Source organism: Schistocerca piceifrons, chromosome 1 (genome assembly GCF_021461385.2).
Source record: "Schistocerca piceifrons isolate TAMUIC-IGC-003096 chromosome 1, iqSchPice1.1, whole genome shotgun sequence".
Classification (NCBI taxonomy): domain Eukaryota; kingdom Metazoa; phylum Arthropoda; class Insecta; order Orthoptera; family Acrididae; genus Schistocerca; species Schistocerca piceifrons.
Window position 1 is genome coordinate 993,377,959 of NC_060138.1, and position 17,491 is coordinate 993,395,449.

The 17,491-nt window shown below is 38.4% G+C and overlaps 1 protein-coding gene across 1 annotated transcript in view; it reads right to left on the reverse strand.

Annotated features, from left to right (window-relative positions):
• The window catches only part of LOC124779919, a 241,475-nt gene that overhangs the window by 156,426 nt on the left and 67,558 nt on the right, over window positions 1-17,491 (reverse strand). The gene's annotated exons all lie outside the window — the stretch shown is intronic.

The window sequence follows — 17,491 nt, forward strand, 5'->3', positions numbered from 1 at the left end:
GGATAAGCAGCTCAGGGTACCATATTTCCCTGTCTGGCTGCATTTACATATTGCAAATGGTGACGAGAGTCGTCTACTGTGTTGGCACAACCAGCATCTGGCTTGCAGTAGCATCCAAAATTGTATGAACATAAGTTCAGCCCCTCTGGATGCGCTGTTGGGGTTGGTATGGCTCCTACAGTTAGTGTTGTAGAGATTGAGTTTAGGATGGTAATTACCAGAAAGATGAGTTACTTCTTGCAGGATGGTACAGATTGGAAGATAGAATGACAGTAATTTTAGTAGTTCGGGGAGGGGGAGGGGGGGGGGGGGGGCAGGCAGCACAGCTCAGGTATTCTTGGGTTTTCGATTCTGCACATTACCTTGCCTAACACGGTGTAGGAAACCTGTTGGCATTGAAAACACCTTCCAGTCTTCTTGGAATGGATAAATGTAGGCCTTGTGTGGTTTTCAAGGGAATTTTATACTGTTCTTCACACAAAATAGTGGCCAATTTAGGTAACGATGATGGACACCGATAGTGATCATGCACCCTTCTCTCCAAAGTAGACCACAAAGACTCAATATTAATGAGATCTGGTAGATCTGGTAACTGTGGTGGCCAAGGGAGACCCAACAATTCATCCTCGTGCTCACAAAACCAGTCCTGGATGATGCGAGCTGTGTGAGCAGGAGACCTTTCGTCTTGGAACACAGCATCACCATTGAGGAAGACACATTGTACCTTGCAATGGACATTATAAGCCAAAATGGTCACACAACCCTCGGCAGTAATGCGACCTTGCAGAGTAACCATGCAGCCCCTGGAATACCACATTACTCCTGCCCATATCATTGTCGATGCCCAAGTCATAAACTACAGTAACTATAGTTACTGTTAATAAATCAGTTAAGAAGGCTAGGAGTGTGTTTCTGTTAGTACGAGCACAGATAAGCAGTTGTTAACATTTCACTTAGAAGATGAACTGACATAGCCTAGTTCCATTATGATGGATGTAGAAGAACTATGAACAAAGTTTAAAAAGATTGTGCATTGTGATCTGGAGAAGCATGTGAGTAATAAGTGCATTAAGGACTGAAAAGACCCACTGTGATTTGACAACAAAATTCAGAAAATACTGAGGAAGCAATCTCGGTTCAAAACAGAATGCCCAAATCACTACAGTTAAAGGATAGCAGAGATTTGGGCATCTGTGAAAAAGATCTATACATGAAGCATACGACAATAACCACAGTCATGCCTTAGCAAAAGATCTGGCCGAGAACCTGAGAGAATTCTGGTCCTACGTAAAATTGCTAAGTGCATCTAAGGTTTCCATCCAGTCAGTCCTTGACCAGTTTGGTATGGCAGGTGAAGATAGCAAAACAAAAGTCAAAGTATTAAATTTCGTGTTTAAGAGATTGTTCACACAGGAGAATCATAAAAACTTACACATTGTTAGACAATCAGACACTCCCAAATGGACAGCATAGTAATAAGCGTCCCTGACACACACACAAAAAAAAAAAAAAAAAAAAAAAAAAAAAAAAAAAAAAAAAGGAAATCGGCTGGTCCGGATGGAATCCCATTTCAGTTTTACAAAGATTAGCTTGAATCAATTACAAATCTCTTGCTCAGCACAAAGTACCAAGGGACTGGAAAACAGCACATGTGACTCCTGTACACAAGAAGGGTACATGAACGGAACCAATACTACTTGCATGTTCTTTGAACCTGCCAGTAACAAGTCTATCAGCTCGCCTCTGAACTGCTTTGATGTCTTAACCCTTTAACTGCTCTGGACATGTTAATGTGCGCACCTTTGTACCTGTCCCTGTGTGCTCTGAATGTGTTTATGTGCATGTAGACACGTTCAGAGTACCAGGTAGAAGGACTGGTGGTGCACATAAACACATTCAGAGCATACAGGGACAGGTACAAAGGCGTACGCGTTAACACGTCCAGAGCAGTTAAAGGGTTAAGACATCAAAACAGTTCAGAGGCGAGCTGCTAGACTTGTTACTGGCAGGTTCATGGAACACGCAAGTGGTACGGAGACGCTATGGGAACTCAAATGGGAATCCCTGGAGGGAAGACACCTTCCACCCTCCTCCCTCTCACACCCAATAAGAAAATTGTTACAAAATGCAGGAAGCCACACAGAGCATCAGTACTCAGAGAAAAAACTTGGAACTTCCCTTACCATAAGTAAATGTAATGTAAGGCTTGTAAGAAAAAACAAGAACAAAATTATTTTGACTGCAATGTTAGTGATAATTTACAGGAATCAGTCACATCCATCAGGTATCTAACAGTACCTGACCCATAGCAATTTACAGTAGAATTAACACACAAGTCAAACTGTGGGGAAGATAGATGGCAACAGCAAAAATTATTGGCTCAACCCTGTTGTTGATGGAGTCAGTCACATTATTGGTTTCATGGAGCTCTCCATGCTATCTGCACAGCTGCTGTAACTTACATCCATTTGAACCTGCTCACTGTAGTCAAGCCCTGGTCCAATCACAATTTTCACCCTCAGTTCCATTCATTACCAAATTCACTGTTCCTTGAGGCCTCTGCATGTGCCCTATCGACTTATCCTTGCGTCTCAAGTTTATTTTAGCCTCAGTTTGATTCAGCACCTTTTCAGTAACTATCCTATCTTCCAATCTGATCAGATTCACCTATACACCATATTTCAAAATTCTCAATTCTCTTCTTGTCTGTTCCATTAAGCACCCGCACTTCACATCCATTTAAGGCGACAATCCAGTCAAACATTTTCATAAGAGATTAACTACTAGATTTATATTTGATGTTAACATTTTTCTTTTTTCCAGAAAAGCTTTTCTTGCTACTGCCAGTCTACATTTTATATTTTCTTCGTTTTCTGACCAGAAAAAGACTACTTTCAGCTTCTCATGTGTAACTCTGAACACTCCATTACCCTTCTTTCAGTTTTACTGACGTTCACCTACTAACCTCTTTCCAAAATATGAACCCTTATGTTCGACTGCTCATCCAAGTAATTTGCTGTATCTGGCAGAATTACAAGGTCAATAGGAAACAAAGTTGCTATACGTTCTCCTTGAACTCTTTTGCCAAATTTCTCTTTACTTTCTTTTTCTGCTCACACTGTCGACAAGTTGAGTACAACGGGGAACAGGTTGCCACATCTTGCTCCTCTTTGATCTAGTCTTCTTGTCATATCCTACAAATATTATAAATGCAGTCCGGTTCTGTGCAAGTTATAGTTAGTTTCTAAACACCCCCCCCCCCCCCCAAACGTATTTTATCCCTGATGACTTCCTGTCAACAGTGGGAAAAAATTTTATGAAATATACAAATGCTTTAAATGTTTGATTGTCTTTCCTCAGACTTACCTTCTAAGATAAGTTTTACCTGGCTTGTTCCTACATTTCTTTAAAATCCAAACTAATCTTCCTCAGATCAGCTTCTATCAGTTATTCCATTTTTCTGTAGATAATTATTGCTACTAATTTCAAATATGACAGTTCAGTAATACTTTAATCTGTCTGCATCTTCCTTCTAAGGCACTGAGATTACCTTGAAAAGAGGGCTGTGCCTACTTGATATCGCCGATTACGTCCAAATTTATCACGTATGCCGGGCTTGGCCTGAAATGAAAGTGACTGAAGCAGGAGTTCCAAATGGCCATGCGTTTAGAAAAAGCAGCAAGTCGAACGAAGGAGAGACGATGCATGGGCAGCGGTTGGCACAGCAAAAAGATTAGAGAATGGTTATGTGAGGGTCGTGGGGTCATGACCCTATGAAGAACCTTGTTTTCTTCTCAATATAATCATGATTTCATGAAAATAATTAAAATTGAAAGGTAAAGGAAATTTTGGGATAGCAAATAAATTTCCAAGAAAGGATTGTATGTATATGGCATTCACAAGAACTCTGCAAATAAATTTCCAGGAAAATATTGTAAGGCATACACAAGAATGTTTTTTATATAAAATTAGGTCCTTTTATTGTTTTTCAGTTGTTGATTTACACTTCCTAGGGATGTATTCTAAGTGCCACATTTTTTATAATTACACTTTTCTGTTTCTACATAGAAACAAACTTCATTTACATTCATAAACCATCCTCTCTCATTGACACAGCTTGTTAGCATATCATGTTTAATGCTACTTGAAGGTCAAACTGAAACTAATGGAATACGAAGTTCTGTATGGTTTAATTACTATCTTTTCTTGGAAAGTTATTTGCAGAGTCCTCATGGATACTGTAAGTACAATCATTTCCCAGAAATTTATATGCTATCCTAAATTTTCATTTACCTTTATGAACATATTAAGAAATACAACATACTAAGGTTTATTTTGGTTTATGTGCAGCCTAAGTAATGTAAAAATTGAAAATAAAGAAGTTTCTGCGTAGGGGCATGTAATTTTTCTGCTACACTAGCCACTGCATGGAAACTAAGCTAACATAAATGGCTCAGCCTCGTCAGACCTGGAATTTTAACACACACCGAATAAACAACACTGTTTTGGCACAAATGGTCATTTTTATGCACGAGATCAAAAAGCAATAGTACGAAATTTTCACACAAATTTGGAATCGTCATATCCTTCCATAATTTGTGTAATGTCCCCGTTCCTTCTCCTTCCTGGTTCTAACAAGCTTGTCATCACTAATTCTGTAACTATTCCTGCCAGTGTTAAAATTTATTCTCCAGTTGACTTGACTACACCTGCCACAATCATCGTTTTAGCTATCCCGCGTTTATTCTCCGGTTACGGTACATGTTATTATGTGTTGATACAACGGGTTTTCCGCACTACTCCCAGAATAGAACTTTAGCGACTGCTAGCCGGGGACTGTACAAGTGGCCCTTACCAGTGTAGCATTCTGGTAAAAAATTTTCAGCGAAAATTTCACTGTCTTGGATACACTGAGAAGGTAATACATAATCTTTCTTACCTGTTATTCAACAAGGATGGGTTTCAATATCATATGAATAATTGATAGACCGACATGCACTGGATGCTACGCGCTTTTTGAAACAAGGTTCCCCACCCCAGAAATTGCCGGCAGGGGCAGATACCCAGGTTTGCTCCCAGCCCCCTATATCCAGGCCTGTTCCGCATGCGTGAATCTGACAGATTAGGCGCGCCAGTAAAATTTTTCCCAGGTAGCATTTGGCTGCTTGCTGCTATTGATGATACAGCTAACTGCCACACTTCTGTAGCCAGAAGCGGGAGAAGGTGCTACTCATACGCGATTCCCCCCTTAACATACTGAGTAATATCTTTTGTCTCATTATCGCTATTTCAATTTGTCATCATCTTCTGACCTAGCAGGCATGTGCACATATACTATTGTGGAGGGTTGTGGATTTGTATCTGTATAATAACCTATTCAGTACACTGTTCATAGTAGTTCACCCACATTCCTATTTTCCTATTCATTAACACAACTGCTTCTGCACCGTATTTGATAGCCCTGCACTCATCTGACCAGAAATCCTTTTGTTCCTGACACTGCTTTATATCTCACTTCAAGCAATGTTTCTCTCTTTTCAGGTTATTCACTAACCCATGAAATGTAGTGTGCAATTAAAATAAATTGTAATATGTTTGTTTGTATGGCCATCTTCCGCAGCAGCTCTTAATATCTGTTATTATAGGTTATCTGTCTTGAGCTGACTGTAATGTAATTAAAAAGAATTACACCAGACGCATTTCCCTTTTATTTATAAAGCATCTTCTGTGGTATTCTGTAAATTGGATACATATGTTTGTACATTTATTTTTTGATTCTTTTAGGCTAAAAACAGCATTTTCTTTATGAAGTTAGTCTGTAAGCTACTTATGGTGTTTCTTTACGTAGTCTGCAGCTTCCCCTCTTGCTAATAACAACAGATGGTAACAGCTGCTGTGGAGATAGCCATACAAACAAACGTATTATGGATGCCTTGTCAGGCATTTCCAAGTGGCCTCTACATGAAGTTAAGGAGGATACATCTCAATATGCATAAAACTATCCAACATATAAAATTTAACTATACTTGTAGATCAAATAATATTATACTTAAATATCTTAATGTACAGGTTAAAAACAGTTCTGCCAGTGCACAAAAAACGAAACAAATAGCTCAAAAAATTTGGCTAAACAACGAAATCAAGTCTCTTTTATGCCAAAAAACAAACCCTAAATTGGGAACTATATAAAGTACATCTTAATCTTATGAGTGTTCTGAATAATACTGCCGTTTTCTCCCATCTTGTTAGCAAGGTTGAAGATCGTACATATGCAGTGACAGAAAAAAATGAAAAAACTCTCAAAAGAAAGATTGCAAATTTAAAAGCTAAACAAACACCCCACAAATGACACCCAGACTAACGAAAAACACCAGTTCTATCCAAGACTGGTCAACCTCACTAGCCCTATTTTGCATACAGAAGAAATAAAACTACTTGAAAAAGGTCTGAAACACAATGTCAGCACAGAGAGAGATGAAAAATACATAGAAAATCTCATAGTTGAATCATAAAGCATTCTCACACAGGAAAACAGAAACAAAACAAGTGAGGTAAAAACAATGGTCTGATGAGTGAGGTAGTCAGTAATGAAATCAAAAACGTAACAGCACAGATGAAAGAAAACAGAAGAAAACCAAACAATACAGATTCTATAACACCGAAAATACTTAGAAAGAAACTACAGGAACACAACACCACCATCATGAAGGCAAATAAAGGAAACAGTGGTTCTCTAGGATAAAGAGCAATACATCAGTAAGACGCAAGAGTTCATCACAAAAAATAAAATTATAAAATTAAAATCAGATGCAAAATATTCCAAACAAAGCTGAGAAAGACTCTAAAAGACATTGAACATACAATAGAAAACAATGAAAAAGGAAAACTGATACAAACATCCCAGTGCACCTTCCCTCCGATGCCAACTAAAGCTACACAAGAATGATCTCCCCGTCAGAGCTATTGTGAATTATAGAAATGCTCCCACTTACCAACTTGCAAGATATCTGTTGAAAATCTTATCAGAAAACTACAAATTACAAGAAGGCAGGACTATTAGAAACAACACACAATTGAGTCAATACATAAAAAACATACAAGTTCCAGACACAGCCACCGTCCTGTCATTTGACGTAGAGAATATGTATTCCAATATACCAATAACTGAAACAGTAAACATTATACAACAAAATCTTAAGACACACAGTACACTTCCACATGAATACATCAAAGACACAGTCAAGCTTCTAGAGCTAATAACAGAACAGAATTATTTTCAGTTCAATAATGAATTCTATTTACAAAGTGAAGGCTTACCAATGGGATCTCCAGTGTTCGGAACCATAGCAAACATACTTGTGAACCATGTAGAACAGATTATATTTAACAAAATAGTGCCAAATATGTACAACATCCTATACTGGATTAGATATATGGATGATATCTTGTGCCTGATAGATGAACCAAACAATAAAATTGACCAGTTTCACAGAGAGACAAATTTTGTTCATGATAAGATACATTTTACAATAGAGAAAGAGCAAAATAAGACAGTTAAATTTCTGGGACATCACCATAAAGATTCAAAACAACCAACACACATTTGCCACATACCGAAAACCGACAACAACAGACACAATTATACATGAGACATCACAACATCCCAATTCTCAAAAGCAGGCAACACTTAGATACATGCTCCACAGACTAAACACAGCACCATTAGATACAAACAATTACAAAAAAGAAATGAATACTATAATACAAATAGTTACAAACAATGGATACAAAGAGAACTTAGTAACAAAGCTCAACAATAAAATCAAGAAACAGAAAAGAACAAACACCTAACTGTCACCAACACAAGGACAAAATCACACACAAAGAAATACACAAAATACAAGAATAGAAACAGCACGAAGTGTAAAAGAAACAGAAAGTAAAAGATGGCACACAATGACACAACCACAAATACACACACAGAATACCCAATATTGGGAAAAAAAAGAGCACAGCAAACCAACAACTCAATTCATAAATAAATAAATAAATAAATCTTCTGCTACCAGTCACGATTTTCTTTATTTTACTATTTGCACGACGCGTTTCGAGAAATAATTCCCATTTTCAAGTGCGTTTTTATGATGTGTGTTAAGCCATTTCTTTTGATGTTGTCAGTGTGTGTGAGTCTGCTTCACTTTGTTGACTTTTACTGTAATACATAAGAACACACATTTCCTGTTGACAGAAAATGAAAAGAAATACCTTACATGTATGAATCCAAAAGCACCACGCCTAAGAGCACAACCAAAAATACACAAAAATGGATACCCGATACGTCCTGTGGTCAACTCTATAAACAGCCCAGCATACAAACTGTCTCAAAAACTGAACAACATACTGGTGAAAAATTATACATATGAAACAACATATGCCATAAAAAACAGCATGATTCTAGCCAAAGAACTAAGAACCAGAAAGCTCCCCCAAGATGCACAGTTTATATCACTTGACATCACCAACCTTTATTCAAACATACCCATACAAGAAGCTCTAACAGTAATACAAAAGAACCTTATGCAACACAAGAAACTTTCATACACAGAGATTGTAGAATTTATGGAACTCCTTCAGCTAACCCTAAGTTACAACTACTTTACCTTTAATGACAACATTTATAAGCAACCAGATGGCCTAGCAATGGGATCATGTATATCCGGTACCATAGCTGACATATACTTAAATCACTTAGAACAAAAATTATTTGACAGCCAAGAACCCTGCCTAAAGAAAATAGAATTTTATAGGAGATATGTAGATGACACACTACTGTTAGTGAAAGGAGATACCAAAGACATCACAGACATTCTTAATCATTTCAATAATCTAAATGAGAAAATCAAATTTACAGTGGAACATGAGCAAAATAAAAATATCAACTTTCTGGACCTAAATATTACAAGACACAACAACACATGCACATTCAAAATTTATAGGAAAAACACAATGACTGACACCACAATCCCTGCAACCTCATGTCACCCAAATATTCATAAACAGGCAGCTTACAGGTCAATGCTGCATAGGGCAACAAAAATACCATTGAACCAAGAAAATATGCAACAAGAAATAAACACAGTGAAGAAGATTGCAGTTGCCAATGGTTACAATGCTTCCATGGTTGACACAATCTTAGACAAAATGAAGAGAAACCCAGGTACAAACTGCACCACAGAAGAAAAAGAGAAAAACAAATATATATCTAGCATTCCATACATAGGCAATATATCACAGAAGATTGCAAATATTTTCAAAAATCACAGAGTAAAAATTGGGTTTTCTACATCCAATAAACTACACCAAAAACTAATACATAATATAAAGTGTAATCATGATCCATATTCAGACTCTGGAATATACAAGGTAACATGCCAGGAATGCTCCAAGTTCTACATAGGACAAACAGGCCGAAATATCAACACCAGGTACACAGAGCACATTAGAGCATACACCCACAACAAACACGCTACATCAGCAATAGCAACACACATACATAATACAGGACACCCATTTGGAAAAATAGAGCAAAATGTCAAAGTACTCCACCGACTAGATAAAGGACATAAAATGGATTTGCTTGAAGAACTGGAGATATATTCACATTATAGAAAATATGAAGATAAAATATTAAATGAAAAACTTGAAAATGAATCAGTGAATTTCTTCAGATGTTTTGATAATATACTTAAACAAAAATAGTAAAACATAGAAATAAGCACAAATGTAAAATCAGTATAAGTAATTCATGAGCCAAATTGTAAAGATAAATTAACCTCTGTACAAAAGCATATCATAATCTGTGGAAGACCTATAATGTTATCTCTGTGAACTACCTATAAGAAGATCTTTGCAACTGTTTTGTTTATATCAGATATTTTCGATGTGTAAAATGTACAAGTTGTGTGTGATGTTAAGTGTGTGTGACTCTCTACACAAATGGACCATTAGAAAATTGTAAGTACAAATTGTTCTCAAACTTTAGCCACTAACCTCACAGAAAATATTGACACCCAACTAAAAATCGCGTTTCTTATGTATTACAGTAAAAGTCAACAAAGTGAAGCAGACTCACACACACTGACAACATCAAAAGAAATGGCTTAACACACATCATAAAAACGCACTTGAAAATGGGAATTATTTCTCGAAACGCGTCGTGCAAATAGTAAAATAAAGAAAATCGTGACTGGTAGCAGAAGATTTATTTATTTATAAACAAACCTATTGTATCTACAGTCGCAGGCTTTCAAAAACCATTTATAATGGATCAAATCAGACAATTCATAAATACTTCCCAAACACAATAGGAAAAACTGATCCATATCAGAAATCAGGAATATACAAACTTAAATGTAATACATGTGATGGAAGAGACATATGTCAAACCAGGAGGACATTTGACACCATATACAAAGAACACTTAAGAGCATGGAAGTATAGGACAAAACATTCAACTTTTGCAGAACGCTTACACCAACAAGAACATAAAATTACAACCAGTGACACAGACATGGAAATAAAAAAAAAAAAAAAAAAAAAAAAAAAAAAAAAAAAAAAAAAAAAAAAAAAATCTCCTCACCCTACAAGAAAACTATCACATCCAAAAAACCATAACTGAAAAGAAACAACTCAAATGATCAGATCAACTTGGCAAACCACACACTCTTTAAACTGATTGACCACTTAATATAACATTAAAAGTACAAATGTAACCACAAGCTCCATTTACCACTACCATTTTCTTCCAGATCTATCCCATAGTCACAGTCCAGGCCATCCCTGTCGTTCTCCACCTCCAACCCCCCCAGGGGAGGACAAAAAACCACCCCTCTTATGTCTCTATCTACATACAAGACAGCTTCACTAACACACTCTCTCTCTCTCTCTCTCTCTCTCTCTCTCTCTCTCTCTCTCTCTCTCTCTCTCTCTCTCCCACACACACACACACACACACACACACGCACACACACACACACACACCAACGAATAGGCATAAGCACTGTACAATATATATAAATGACCTGGTAGATAGTGTCGGAAGTTCCATGCGGCTTTTCGCGGATGATGCTGTAGTATACAGAGAAGTTGCAGCATTAGAAAATTGTAGCGAAATGCAGGAAGATCTGCAGCGGATAGGCACTTGGTGCAGGGAGTGGCAACTGACCCTTAACATAGACAAATGTAATGTATTGCGAATACATAGAAAGAAGGATCCTTTATTGTATGATTATATGATAGCGGAACAAACACTGGTAGCAGTTACTTCTGTAAAATATCTGGGAGTATGCGTGCGGAACGATTTGAAGTGGAATGATCATATAAAATTAATTGTTGGTAAGGCGCGTACCAGGTTGAGATTCATTGGGAGAGTCCTTAGAAAATGTAGTCCATCAACAAAGGAAGTGGCTTAGAAAACACTCGTTCGACCTGTACTTGAGTATTGCTCATCATTGTGGGATCCGTACCAGATCGGGTTGACGGAGGAGATAGAGAAGATCCAAAGAAGAGCGGCGTGTTTCGTCACAGGGTTATTTGGTAACCGTGATAGCGTTACGGAGATGTTTAGCAAACTCGAGTGGCAGACTCTGCAGGAGAGGCGCTCTGCATCGCGGTGTAACTTGCTCGCCAGGTTTCGAGAGGGTTCGTTTCTGGATGAGGTATTGAATATATTGCTTCCCCCTACTTATACCTCCCGAGGACATCACGAATGTAAAATAAGAGAGATTCGAGCGTGCACGGAGGCTTTCAGACAGTCGTTCTTCCCGCGAACCATACGCGACTGGAACACAAAAGGAAGGTAATGACAATGGCACGTAAAGTGCCCTCCGCCACACACCGTTGGGTGGCTTGCAGAGTATAAATGTAGATGTAGTTGTAGATGTAGCAGTGATGAATGAAAAACAGTTAAGAAAGTCACATTGGGTGGCTTGCAGAGTATAAATGTAGATGTAGTTGTAGATGTAGCAGAGATGAATGAAAAACAGTTAAGAAAGTCAATGATAAATAGTGCAGTGCAAGAAATAACGCAAAATGCCAAAAACTGCAGATGTAAAATGAAGCCTGTCGACATCAACCATTGCTAGCAAGAGAGGAAGGTGCAGACTATGTAAAGAAACACTAAGTAGCTTACAGACTAAACTAAAGAAAATTAAACTGAACTAAACTAAAGAAAACACTGTTTTTAACCTAAAAGAATCAAAAAATAAATGTACAAACATATGTATCCAATTTACAGAATTCCACAGAAGATACTTTGTAAATAAAAGCGAAACACATCTGATATAATTCTTTTTAATTATATTGCAGTCAGCTCAAGACAGATAACCTATAGTAACACAAAATAACTTGTGACTTTTTACAGTTCAGCCCAGTGGCAGTGACCTGATACCATCACACAGCTTCACTTCAAGTGCCACCAACAAGTTGTTGACACAAGACTGGTAAAAAGTAGTTTGTGATATTGAGCATCAGTATTTTGTACGTCCATCAGCTCTCATTGTGAAGTTTAGTGTTTCTGAGTGTTGTGTGATGTACTTATCAGCTGCTGCAGTGAACTAGTGTTATTGTATTATCATTGTTTTCATGGCACAGTGGTGTGTCTCAAAATGAGGTTATAATGTACTTGGATAGATAAAAAATCTACTCACCAAGCACTGCAGGAAAGTTAAAGAAAAGTGCACGCTCTTTAAGTCAATTGCTCCTTCTTCTGGCAGTGGGTTGAAGGGGAAGGAATAGAGGTGAAGGAAATTGAGACGTTCGAAGTCACTCAGAACTCTGTATCAGGGAAGACTTACTGGATGGGATGAGAATGAAACCCTGGCCCATGGTTCTGAGTGAATTTTCCAAACACTCCCCATTTTCTAAGCCTCACTAGTTCTTTTTCCTCACCTCTCTCCCATCCCCTCTAATCCTTTTGCCAGAAGAAAGAGCCACTGACTCCAAAAACGTGCACATTTCTTTAATCTTTGCATACATCTTCTGCTGCTGTTGCTGCTGCTGCTTCATGAGTAGATTTTGTATCAATTCAATTACACTATGTTTTCAAAAATTGATTATTTTTACCAATCTCTGAGGTGAGTCATGAAAGAGGTCACCTGAGAGCACACTCACTGGCTTCAATGGTATCAAAGTACAGACGAGGAACTTCAATCCCTGGACAATGCTGCGAATTTGTGTGCTCTGTACTGTAAATGGGAGTACGACAGTGAGGATCCGATTTTAAACATTTCAAGAGTAGTGAGTAGAACAGCCATAAATTTATAGTGCTGAGAATTGGAAGGCAGGAGGAAATAAAGGAAGATGAGAATGGTGAGGCATCTCGAAGTCAGTCCCTTAGGAAACATTGGTCAAGAAAAGAAATTACAACAGAAGGGTAATCAGGATGGATGCATTCCAGTAACATGCAATATGCAGACATGTGTACAGTTATCATTAACATTCGGATAACTCTACATTAAACAAGTTTCTTTTCAGATTCAAATAAGAGGAGTTTCTTCAAAATTGTCTTCAGGAGCTTGCTTTCCTGCACAAAAAGTTTTTCTCTCGCAAGTTTATCACCCACAGGATTGATACAGTTGCCTGTAAATGGCAGTAACAGCATGCTGCCAGGAGCATTACATTTGACAACAATGTGTAGAAAGAGATTTTCACTCTGCAGCAGAGTGTGTGCTGATATGAAACTTCCTGGCAGATTAAAACTGTGTGCCGTACCGAGACTCGAACTCGGGACCTTTGCCTTTCACGGGCAAGTGCTCTACCATCTGAGTACCCAAGCACGACTCACACCCCGTCCTCACAGCTTTACTTCTGCCAGTACCTCATCTCCTACCTTCCAAACTTTACAGAAGCTCTCCTGCAAAGCTTGCAGAACCAGCACCCCTGCGGAGTGAAAATCTCATTCTGGAAACATCCCCCAGGCTGTGGCTAAGCAATGTTTCTGCAATATCCTTTCTTTCAGGAGTGCTAGTTCTGCAAGGTTCACAGGAGAGCTGTGTAACTTTAGAAGAGGTGGGTTACTGTGACATACTGACAAATGGCAAGACTGACCCCACAGGAGAATGAATAAGGAAGTACCAATCAAAAGGGTAATAGAGTAACTGTGCATTCCAAGAAGCAACATGACTATCTGAGGAAACAAACATCACAGTTTCACAGAATGGTTTTCTAATTTTCTGCTATAAAATATTCCCCCTGAAGTCAACAACAATCATTGACATCAGCCATATCACTCCACTGTGTTAGACAACACTCTGACAGTGCAGTGTAGGGAAGTGGATATTTTTCTCCGAGTAAAGCGACAGATTCCATTAGAGAAAACCGAACCTGATAAGAAGATAAGAATAAGACTGATTTAAATGAATTTTTCATGCTGCAGGAAACCAAATACTCAAAGCTAATGGGTTGATGAATTGTCTGTGACAAATGGGCCTAGTTTTATCAGGCTACCTCCATATCATGGTCATTTAAATCCAACTGACACTTCAAAAGTGTCAAGAAATTAATAAAAAGTTTATTCTCACTGAAGTGGAAATGCTAACACAAAAAACGATTGCAAAACTTACACCACAGGACTGGTCGCAAGTTGTGAGTACACTGAGGAGGTAGTTGAGGAAAATTAGATTAGTGAAGGATTTCAGAATGCACAAATCGGAGATTGGTAATTTGTCAGCTCCAGCACTACATACAGTTCCGAGGAAGAGGATAGCTATAATTCTTCCTTTGGGGTCACACCACTTACACTTTATTTCTGAGTATTTATACAATATTCAATGGTATTGTGCCAGATGTCTGTTATTCAACAAAGTTCTTATTCATGACTGATTAACCATTACCTGCTGAAAGCACACAGCATGACTGGCTTGTGCTGGAAACAATGTACCCCTCATTCGCTCCACACAGAATTATCAGAAATTGCAAGCTATTTTAATCATACTATAACATTCTGTGCTCCAACCCTTAGATTGCTAGCTCTGATTTTTCTTCTGATGGGTTTCCCCTGGGATGTCCCGAGTCATTACACCACACACTGAACTGCAGGTCCTCAAAGTAAGCAACAGCTGTAGTTTCCCCTCAATTTCAAGTGTACCGCATTACCAACGCAGAAATGTTGTATTGACTGTTGTTACAAGGATCAGTCAATCATCCAGATTTTTGCCCTACAACTAGTAAAAAGCTGCTGCCCCTCTTAAGGATGATATACAGTAATCTGGAATGAAGTCCTACAACATGGTTGTATCTACAGCTTAAGTATCTGTATCATTATATTCAGACTTAATAATCTAATCAATTTCCTTTTAAATTATATATACTGAAAGAGGAACCTTTAATATAGGATATTTTAAAATTATTTTATAGTTAATCTACACAGTTCAGTGTGAAACCCGTGACTATGGAATCAGTCAAAATTCTAGGGCAAACAGTCCATACTTGTATTGTGAGGGGGCATTATGTTGAGTCTATGTCAACCACGTCACCTGTAAACATTGGAGAACTTGTGATGTGTGTCATTATGAGAGTTATGTTGCTTCAGTATTGTTCAAACAACAACACATGCGATCAAAGGCTCCTTATAGTTACTAACGCGGCAGGGAGTGAGGTAGGTGGATGTTGCAGTGAATGTCGCTGTGAGCCAAAGTGGTGTCTCTAGAATCTGGAACAGGTTTCTAGTGACAGGATTAGCTGAGGGTGATAACAGCAGTGGGTGTGGAAGAAGAAACAACAGGTCTGCATGACTGATATCGGGGGATAGCAGGAAGTAGAGACCCTCAATGCAACAGTACGCACCTACAGCAGCTGTTCCAACAGCTATAGGAGTGCAAGTATCAACACAAATGGTGCAAAATAGTCTACAAGAGCAGCAATTACATGCCAGAAGACCTCTCAAGGCTTCTCTTCTAAATTGGGCTCACAGAGGGGCTCCTGTCACATGGCAGCAACAACGGTGGCATTTACATCCTGACTGTATCATACACCCCACCCTTACTTATCAAGGTGATTCAGTCACATTTTCAGTTGGAATTGTGTGAGACTGCAGAACACCCCTTGTGTGAATACATGGGAGAATGACTAGTGTGAAGTATAAGGATGACAACATAGCATGCATTGATGCTCCATTTGATGAACATACTGAGCAGGATTCATGCTGATGGATGGCAACAGATGCATCCACTGCCACAATCTTGTGAACACCTTTTAGTGGAGCACAGAATTAGTCAGACTGAATGGCCTCCACATTCTCCAGCTCTCACTTGCATTGAGAATGCAGGGCCATATTAAAACTTGCAGTCTGCAATCGTCCTGTCCCACCAGAGACCTTACAGGGCATCTTGGAGGCTACTGTGGAGGAATCTGACAATATCCCACAGGCTTATCTGGACAGTTTGGTAAGGAGTATGATTAATCACATTCAAAAGTGTCTCCAGTTATGAGAAGCGCAAATTGTTTCATAAGCAATGTGTTATGCATGATGACAGTGGGAAGAAACAGTAGTGTTTGCAGTTGAATCTTTTGTAAGGTTTTGATTTGTTTATCAAGTAGAAAAGTCTTTATGTTTTTTATTTTTGTTTTCTTATGACGATATCTGACAGAACAAAATCACAGAACTGATGACAAAGCAATATGCAACATTAACCACTGTAAAATGCAAGCCGCCATTTTCACAGCCATCTCTCCATTAAATAGAGGGAAAATTACAATAAAATGTATCTAATTATCTGGATTCATGGCAAGGACCGCCTCCACTCTATCTCAATGAATCTCAACTTCAGCACTTGAATCCAGTTTATCTGGATCTTCTCAACTCAGGGAGCAACTTGTTGATTACCACATCTCAGCTGACTCTGTGCAGTCAAACTAGCAACCACCAACAGTACCTATATTTTGAAGCTTTCTCTCATTCTGTATTACCACTATCTCCTGATAGAACTGTTGCCGCCCTGAGTGCCAAGCTGGAGTAATCCAAACATGATAGTAACCTCACCAAAGCCGTTACAGGCCGACAAAATTCTCTAAATTAGTCCAGTAACACATTTTTTGTGCCACTTATACTACCAAATCCATTACTATTGTGAACTTGTCAGTGACCAGTGTCTTCCTTATCAGCTGTACCTTAAAGAAACTCAATACAGTCTACAACTGTGGCTTCCACCACTTTTTGCTATGCTTTGAGATGATATATATCTTTCCCAAAATCATGTCCTATCTATCAAAGCAGAATTCCATCATCCACTCAAACCTACAAAATATTGTTGGCCATCTTTACACCAATTATGGTCTCAGTTTACAACTCTATGTCATTTCCATGTGAACAATTCTGTCCAACCGATGGACATAGTGCTGTCGAAGTCACAGGCATTTTCTATTAGGTAGTGTCATGTGTGCAGACAGCCACATTATATAACCACTGTGCTACAATTACTACACAGCATTCAAA